We start from the raw sequence: 9,694 nt of genomic DNA on the forward strand, positions 1-9,694 counted from the left end.
TGACTTACACTTTTTACCATTTAGCCAATATTTCCCCATTCCCTACCCCACCCCCAGCTCCTGGTACCCACTGTACTTACTCTCTGCTTCTGTGAATTTGATTATTTTAGATGCCACATACAAGTACGTGAAAATACCTCTGTGCCTGACTTACTTAGTTTAGTATAATATCTTCCAGGAAAGTTTTTGCAAATGATAAGATTTCCTATAAGAGATATTGTGAATAGAATCAGAGAAGCAGACTGCAAACGAAATCTTTAGGTGCTGTAGAAGGCCAGAAAACAGCTTTCTAGGTCTCAGTGAGGTATAGGTCTCAGTGACATAAGCTGAGGTTTGCAGTTTTGTGCTGTAGGTTACACTGTTGTGTGCAGTGGTCACAATGAGGTGTGCTGTGGGTCCTAGTGGCTTTCTTCTGGCTTAAAGTGGGGTGTTCACTTGGTATCAGAACATCCAATTGTGGGTCTCAAAGAATATTTCTCAGGGTCTCTTTGAGATTAGGGTCTCAGTGCGATATGCTGAGGGTCACAGTTTTGCACTGTGGGTTACAGTGTTGTGTGCGGTGGTCACAATATGTGGTGTGGGTCATAGAGGCTTTTTCTGGCTTAAATTTTGGTGTGCTCTGGGTATCATTACATCCATTTGTGGGTCTCAATGAATATTTCTCAGGGTCTCTTTGAGATTTGGGTCTCAGTGCGGTATCCTGAGGGTCACAGTTTTGTGCTCTTTGTTACACTGTTGAGTGCGGTGGTCACAATGAGCTGTGCTGTGCATCATAGAGGCTTTTTTTATGACTTAAACTGGGGTGTGCTCTTAGTATCACTACATCCAATTGTGGGTCTCAATTAATTTTTCTAGGGGTCTCTTTGAGATTTGGGATGCAGTGCGATATGCTGAGGGTAGCAGTTTTGTGCTATTTGTTACACTGTTGTGCATGGTGGTCACAATGAGGTGTGCTGTGGGCTCTAGAGGCTTTTTTTCTGGCTTAAAGTTGGGTGTGCTCTGGGTATCAGTACATCCTATTGTGGGTCTCAATGATTAATTCTCAGTATCTGTTTGAGATTTGAGTCTCAGTGCGGTATGCTGAGGGTAGCAGTTTTGTGCTATTTGTTACACTGTTGTGTGTGGTGGTCACAATGAGGTATGCTGTGGTTCTTAGAGGCTTTTTTTCTGTCTTAAAGTGGGGTTTGTTCTGGGTGTCAGTTCATCCAATTGTGGGTCTCTATAAATATTCCCCAGGGTCTTGTTGAACTTTGGGTCTCAGTGCAGTGTGCTGAGGTTCACAGTTTTGTGCCGTGGGTTACAGTGTTGTGTGTGGTGGTCACAATGAGGTATGCTGTGGTTCCTAGAGGCTTTTTTTCTGTCTTAAAGTGGGGTTTGTTCTGGGCATCAGTTCATCCAATTGTGGGTCTCTATGAATATTCCCCAGGGTCTTGTTGAACTTTGGGTCTCAGTGCAGTGTGCTGAGGTTCACAGTTTTGTGCCGTGGGTTACAGTGTTGTGTTCAGTGGTCTTAATGAATATTTCTGAATATTTCTGAATATTGTGGGTCTTAATGAATATTTCTCAGGGTCTCTTTGAGATTATGATCTCAGTGCAGTATGCTGAGGGACGCAGTTTTGTGCTGTTTGATACACTGTTTTGTGCGGTGGTCACAAAGAGGTGTGCTGTGGGTCCTAGAGGCTTTTTTCTGGCTTGAAGTGGGGTGTGCTCCTGGTATCAGCACATCCCATTGTGGGTCTTCATACATATTTCTTAGGGTCTCTTTAAGTTTGGTGTCTCTGTGCAGTATGCTGAGGTTTGCAGTTTTGTGCTGTGGGTTACAATATTGTGTGTGGTGGTCACCATAAGGTATGTTGTGGGTCCTAGAGGCTTTATTCTGTCTTAAAGTGGGGTTTTCTCTGGGTATAATTTCATCTGATTGTGGGTCTCAATGATTTTTTCTGAGGGTCTCTTTAAGTTTGGGGTCTCTGTGCAGTATGCTGATTTTTGTAGTTTTGTGCTGTGGGTTACAGTGTTGTGTGTGGTGGTCAGAATGAGATGTGCTGTGGGTCCTAGAGGCTTTTTTCTGGCTTAAAGTGGGATATGCTCCTGGTATCAATACATCCAGTTGAGGGTCTCAATGAATATTTCTCAGGATCTGCTTGAGATTTTGGTCTCAGTGCAGTATGCTGACGTACACAGTTTTGTGCTGTGGGTGACAGTGTTGTGTGCGGTGGTCAGAATGAGGTGTACTGTGGGTCCTAGAGGCTTTTTTCTGGGATAAAGTGGGGTGTGCTCTCGGTATCAGTACATCCAATTGTGGCTCTCAATGAATTTTTCTCATGGTCTCCCTGAGGTTTGGGTCTCCATGTGGTATGCTGAGTGTCACAATTTTGTGCTGTGAGTTACAGTGTTGTGTGCGGTGGTCACAATGAGATGGCTTTTGTGTGGCTTAAAGTGGGGTGTGCTCTAGGTATAAGTACATCCAATTGTGGGTCTGTATGAATATTTCTCAGGGTGTCTTTGAGATCAGGGTCTCAGTGCGGTATTCTGAGAGTCATAATTTTGTGCTGTGGGTTACAGTGTTGTGTGATGTGGGTAAAATGAGGTGTGCTGTGTGTCCTAGAGGCTTTTTTCTTGCTGGAAGTGGGATGTGCTCTGAGTATCAGTACATACAATTGTGTGTCTCAATGAATAAATCTCAGGGTCTCTTTGAGTTTAGGGTGTCAGTGTAGTATGCTGAGAGTCGCAGTTTTGTGCTGTGGGTTAGAGTGTTGTGTGCAGTGATCACAATGAGGTATGCTGTGATTCCTGGAGGCTTTTATCTGTCTTAAAGTGGGATGTGATCTGGGTATCAGTTCATCCAACTGTGGGTTTCTATGAATTTTTTTCAGTTTGAGTTTGGGGACTCAGTGCAGTATGCTGAGGGTTGCAGTTTTGTGCTGTTTGTTACAATGTTGTGTGCAGTGGTCACAATAAGGTGTGCTCTGGTTCCTGGAAGCTTTTAACTGTATTATAGTGAGGTGTGCTTTGTGTATCAGTTCTTTCAATTGTGGACCTCAATGAATTTCTCTCAGGGACTCTTCGAGTTTGGGGTCTCTGTGTGGTATGCTGAGGTTCCCAGTTTTGTTCTGTGAGTTACAGTGTTGTGTAGGGGGGTCTCAATGATGTTTGCTATGAGTCTTAGAGGCTTTTTTCAGCTTAAAGTGGGGTGTTGTTTGGGTATCAATACATCAAATAGTGGGTGTCAATGAATATTTTTATGCTTAGGATTAGGGTCAGGGGTGAGGATTAGGTTAAGGGTTTGGGTTTGGGCTATGTTTTTGGTTAGGTTTACTGTTAGGTTCAGGAGTTAGGATAAGGTTTATTGTTTAGGGCTAGGGTTAGGGTTCGGGTTCTGGTTACGTGAGAGTGTGTTAGGGTTAAACTTGGGTTTAGGGTGAGGGGTAGAAGTAAGGTTTAGGGTTAGTTTTTGGGTTAGGTTGACGGTTTTGGTCAGCATTACTGTTAGGGTTAGCTGTTAGGGTTCAGTTTAGGCATTAGGGTTATGGTAAGGCTTAGGCTTTCAGTAGGGTTACCATTATGGTAGGGTTACAGTTAGGGTTAGATTTAGGTTTAGAATTAAGGTCAGGAGTTAGGATTGGGCTTAGGGTTCGGATTTGGGCTACGGTTTTCATTACAGTTACAGTTAGGTTCAGGAGTTAGGGTTAGGTTTAGTGGTTAGAGCTAGGGTTCAGGTTTGGGTTCTGGTTACAGGAGTGTGAGTGTTTTGGTTAAATTCAAGTTTAGTACAAGGGGAAGATGTGAGGGTTAGGGTGAATTTTCAGGTTAGGTTTACGGTTTTGGTTAGCGTTACGTTTAGGTTTAGGTGTTAGGGTTTGGTTTGGTGTTAGTGTTAGAATCTGGCTTAGGCTTACAGTAGGGTTATGGTAAGGGTTAGATTTAGGTTTAGGATTAGGGTTGGGATGAGGATTAGGCTTAGGGTTCAGTTTTGGGTGACAGTTTTGGTTAGTGTTACATTTAGGGCCAGGAGTTTAGAGTTAGGTTGAGTGGTTAGGGCAGGCTAGGGTCAGGGTTTGTGTTCTGGTTACAGGAGGGTGAGTGTTAGGGTCAAATTTAGGATTAGGGTGAGAGGTATGGGTGAGGGTTAGGGTTAGGTTAGGGTCAGGCCTAGGCTTCAGTTGGGATGAATGGTGACCGTTAGGTTTAGGAGTCAGGGTTAGGGTTGAGAAATAAGGTCAGGGTTAGGTTTGGGGTTACTGTAGGGTTAGGTTTAGGGTTAGATTGAGGGTTAGGGTTACAGGTGAGTGTTATGGTCATTGTTGGTGTTTGGGTTAGGGTTTGGTTTAGGGTTAGAGTTAAGTTTAATTTTTAGGTTTATGGTTAGGGGCTAGGGTTAGTACTCCCGTTAGGGTTATGGTAGAGTGAGTGTTATGGTTAGATTTAGGGTTAGGGCGAGGGTTAGGGGTCAGGGTCAAAGTTAGTTTTCGGGTTTTGTTTATGGTTTTGGTTAGCATAACTATTAGCGTCAGCTGTTAGTGTTTCATTTCGGCATTAGGGTTATGGTTAGTGTAGACTTACGGTGGGGTTACGGTTAGAGTTAGATTAGGGATTAGGATTATGGTCAGGGTTGAGGATTAGGTTTAGGATTTGGGTTTGGGATACGGTTTTGGTTAGATTTAAGCCTATCCTGGACAATAACCCCAACCCTAATCCTCATCCCTACCCTTTGCCCTAAACCTCAATTTAACCCTAATACTCACCGTCCTGTAACCAGAACCAGAACCCTAACCCTAGCCCTAACCACTAAACCTAACCCTAACTACCGAACCTAACCATAAACCTAAACTAAACCATAGCCCAAACATGAATTCTAAGCCTAATCCTCACCCCTGACCCTAAACCTTAACGTAAAGCTAATCCTATCCGTAACCCTACCGAAAACCTAAGCCTAACCCTAACGCCGAAACCGAAACCTAAAACTTAAACCTAACTGTAAGGCTAACAAAAACCGTCAACCTAACCTGAAAACTAACCCTAACCCTCACCCCCACCATTCGCTCTAAACCCAATTTTAACCCTAACACTCACCTTCCTGTAACCAGATTCCAAAACCTAAACCTAGCCAGAACCATTAAACCTAACACTAACTCCTGACCTTAACCATTACCCTAACCAAAACCTTTGCCCAAACCTGAACCCTAAGCCTCATCCTCACCCATGATACTGACCCTAAACCTAAATCTAACCCTAAACATAAATTTACTGTAAGCCTAAGCCTAACCCTAGCCCTAATGCTGAAACTGAACCCTAACACCTAAACTTAAATGTAACACTAACCAAAACTGTAAACCTAACCTGAAAACTCACCCTAACCCTCACTCCTACCCCTTTCCCTGAACCCAAATTTAACCCTAACACACACCCTCCTATAACCAGAACCTGAATCCTAACCCTTACCACTAAACCTAACCCTCACTACTGACCCTAATGGTAACCGTAATCAAAACCATAGCCCAAACCTGAACCATAAGCCTAATCCTCACCCCTGACCCTACTCCTAAACATAAATCTAACCCTTACTGTAACCCTACCATAAGCCTAACCCTAACCCTAAGCCTATTGCTGAAACTGAAACCTAATGCCTAACCCTAACCATATGCTAACCAAAACCATCAACCTAACCCAAAAAAAACCTAATCCTCTCCCCAACCCTTCACCCTGAACCAAAATTTAACCATAAAACTCACGCTCCTGTAACCAGAACCCAAACCCTAACCATAGCCCTAACCACTAAACCTAACCCTAACTCCTGACCCTAACCGTTACCCTAACTGAAACTGTAGCCCAAATCTGAACCCTAAGCCTAATTCTCACCCCTGACGCTAATCCTAAGTCTAAATCTAACTCTAACCGTAAACCAACCGTAAGCCTAACCCTAACCCTAACACTAATGTCCAAACAAAATTCTCACACCTAAAGCTAACCGTAATGCTAACCAAAACCATCAACCTAACCAGAAAACTAACCCTAACCCTCACCCCTACCACTCGCTCTAAACCTAAATGTAACCCTAACACTCACTCTCATATAACCAGAACCTGAACCATAACCCAAGCCCTAACGAGTCAACCTAAACCTAATTCCTGGTCCTAAACGTAACACTAACTGAATCCATCATCCTAACACGAACCCAAAGTCTAATCCTCACCCCCGACCATAATCCTAAACCTAAATCGAACCCTAACAGTAACAATAAAGTAAGCCTTACCCTAACCGTAAACCTAATGCTGAAACTGAACCCTAATGCCTAAACCTAACCATAACGCTAAACAAAAGCGTTAATCTAACCCGAAAACTAACCCTAACCCTAACCTCTAACCCTCGCCCTGACCCTAAATCTAATGATAATGCTCAACCTACTGTAACCCTAACCATAACCCTAACCCTAGCCCTTAGACATAAACCTAAGGCCTAACCCTGATACTAACCCTAACCCAAACTGCAACCCTGACCCTAACACTCACCCCAACCCTAAACCTCACTCTAACTCTAACCCAAACTGTACCATTACCGTAACCCTAAAACTGCCCCTATCATCCAAACCTAACCCTTTACCCCTAAACCTAAGCTTCAACGTTCACCCCTATTGAAGCATAGCCCAGACCCTAAACCTAAACCTAACCCTCAGTGTGACCCATTGCCCTACACTTAAATTTAAACCTAACACTCACCCTCCTGTAACCAGAACCCGAACCCTAACCCAAACGCTAACCACTCAACCTAACCCTAAATATTGGCCTTAACTGTAACACTAACCGAAACTGTTGCCCAATCCCAAACCCTAACCCTAATCCTCACCCCCAACCCTAATACCAAACCTAAATCAAACCCTAACCATAACACTACCGTAGGCATAACCATAACCCTAAACGTAACGCTGAAATTGAACCCTAATGCCAAACACTAACAGTAACGCTAACCAAAACCGTCAACCTAACCAAAAAACTAATCCTTAACCTCACCTCTAAACATCGCCCTAACCCTAAATCTAATCATAACACCCACCTTGCCATAACCCTAACTGTAGCCCTAACTCTAGCCCCTAGGCCTAATACTAACCCCTACCCCAACCCTGACCCTAATCAAAACCCTAACCGAAACCCCAACCCTGACCCTAAAACTCACCACTAACCGCAACCCTCAATCTGACCCTAACTCTAAACCTACTGTAACTCTAGCCCTAGCCCTAACCCTGATCCTATTGACCAACCCTAACCCTGATCCCTAAACCTAATGGTCAAACTTCACCCCAACTTAAACCTAGCCCAAACCCTAACCCTAAGTCAAACCGTCACCCCTAGCACTCGCCCTAAACCAAAATTTAACCCTAACACTCACCCTCCTGTGACCAGCACCTGAACCCTAACCCTAGCCCTAACCGCTCAACCTAACCCTAACTCATGGCCCTAAATGTAATGCTAAAGGAAACTGTCACCCAATCCCGTACCCTAAGCCTAATCCTCACCCTTGACCCTACTCCTAAACCTAAATCAAACCCTCACCGTTAACCTATGGTAAGCCTATCCCTAACCCTAAGACTAATGCTGAAACCAAAACCTAACACCTAACCCTGACTGTAACGCTAACCAATACCATCAACCTCACCTGAAAACTAACCCTAACTCTCACCCCAACCCTCACCCTGACCCTAAATCTCACCATAACATTCACCCTACCATAACCCGTACCATAAGCCTAACCTTAACCCCTAACCCTCAACCTCACCCCTAACCTAGGCCATGACCCAGACCCTAACCCAAACCCTAACCCAAACTCCCAGTCTGACTCAAACACTCACCCCTAACCCTAATCCTAACCCTAAATCTAACTCTACCTCTAACCCTACTGTAACCCTCACCCTAACCCTGACCCTGTCACCTAACCCTAACCCTGATCCCTAACACTAAGGATCAGCTTTCACCCTAATTGAAGCCTGGCCCAGACTCTGAACCCTAACCCTAACCCTCACCCGTACCCCTCGGCCTAAACCGAAATTTAACCCTAACACTCATGCTCCTGTCACCAGAACCCGAACCCAAGACTTAGCCCGAACCACTCAACCTAACCCCAATTCCTGGCCCTAACAGAAACACTGACCAAAACTGTCACCCAAACCCGAACCCTAAGCCTAATCCTCACCCTTGACTTTACTCCTATACCTACATCGAACCTACACCCTAACCATAACCCTACCGTAAGCCTAACCGTAACCCGAAGCCTAACGCCGAAACCAAACACTAACACCTATATCTGACGGGAACGCTAACCAAAACCGTCAAGCTACCCAGAAAACTAACTGTAACCCTCATGACTAACCCTTGCCCTGACCCTAAATCTCATCACAACACTCACCCTAGCATAACCCGAACTGTGACCCTAACCCTAGCCCCTCACCCTAAACCTCACCCCTGACCTGGACCCTGACCCCGACCAGAACCCAAACCCTAACCCAAACCCCATCCCTGACCCTAACACTCACCCCTAACCCTAACCCTCAATCTACCCTACCCCTAACCCTACCGTAACCCTCACACGTACCCTGAACCTGTCGCCCAACCCTAACCCTGACCTCTAACTTTAACGGTCAGCCTGCACCCTGAATGAAGCCTAGCCCAGACACAGACCCTAACCCTAATCCTCACGCCTACCCCTTGCCCTAAACCAAAATTTAACCCTAACATTCACTCTCTTGTCACCAGAACCCGAACCCAAAACCTAGCCCTAACCACTCAACCTTACCCCAATTCCTGGCCCTAACCAAAACACTGACCAAAACCGTCGCCCAAACCCGAAAGCTAAGCCTAATCCTCACCTTTGACTCTACTCCTAAACCTAAATTGAACCTACACCCTAACTGTAACCTACACCCTACTGTAAGCCCAACAGTAACCCTAATCCTAACGCCGAAACCAAACACTAACACCTAATCCTGACGGGAACACTAACCAAAACAGTCAACCTACCCTGAAAACTAACCATAATCCTCATGACTAATCCTTGCCCTGACCCTAAATCTCACCACAACACTCACTCTAGTGTAACCCGAACTGTAACCCTAACCCTAGCCCCTCACTCTAAACCTCACTCCTGACCTGGAACCTGACCCCGACCCGAACCCAAACACTAATCCAAATCCCAAGCCTGATCCTTACACTCCCCCCTAACTATAACCCTCAATCTATATCCTACCCCTAACCCTTCCGTAACCCTCACATGAACCCTGACCCTTTCGCCCAACCCTAACCCTGACCCCTAACACTGAGGGTCAGCCCGTACCTTAAACCTCAACACTGACCCGGACCCTGACCCCGACCCGAACCCAAACCCTAACCCAAACCCCAACCCTTACCCTAACACTCACCCCTAACCCTAACCCTCATTCTAACCCTACCCCTAACCCTACTGTAACCCTCACCCTAACCCTGACCCTGTCTCCAAAACCTAACCCAGACCCCTAAACCTAAGGGTCAGCCTGCACCCTGACTGAAGCCTAGCCTAGACCTGGACCCTAACCCTAACCCTCACCCCTACCCCACGACCTAAATGGAAATTTAACCCTAACACTCACCCTCCTGTCACCAGAACCCAAACCCTAATCATAGCCCTAACCACTCAACCTAACCTTAATTCCTGGTCCTAACCATAACACTGA

The sequence above is a fragment of the Tupaia chinensis genome, unplaced genomic scaffold (genome assembly GCF_000334495.1).
Source record: "Tupaia chinensis unplaced genomic scaffold, TupChi_1.0 Scaffold000597_1, whole genome shotgun sequence".
Classification (NCBI taxonomy): domain Eukaryota; kingdom Metazoa; phylum Chordata; class Mammalia; order Scandentia; family Tupaiidae; genus Tupaia; species Tupaia belangeri.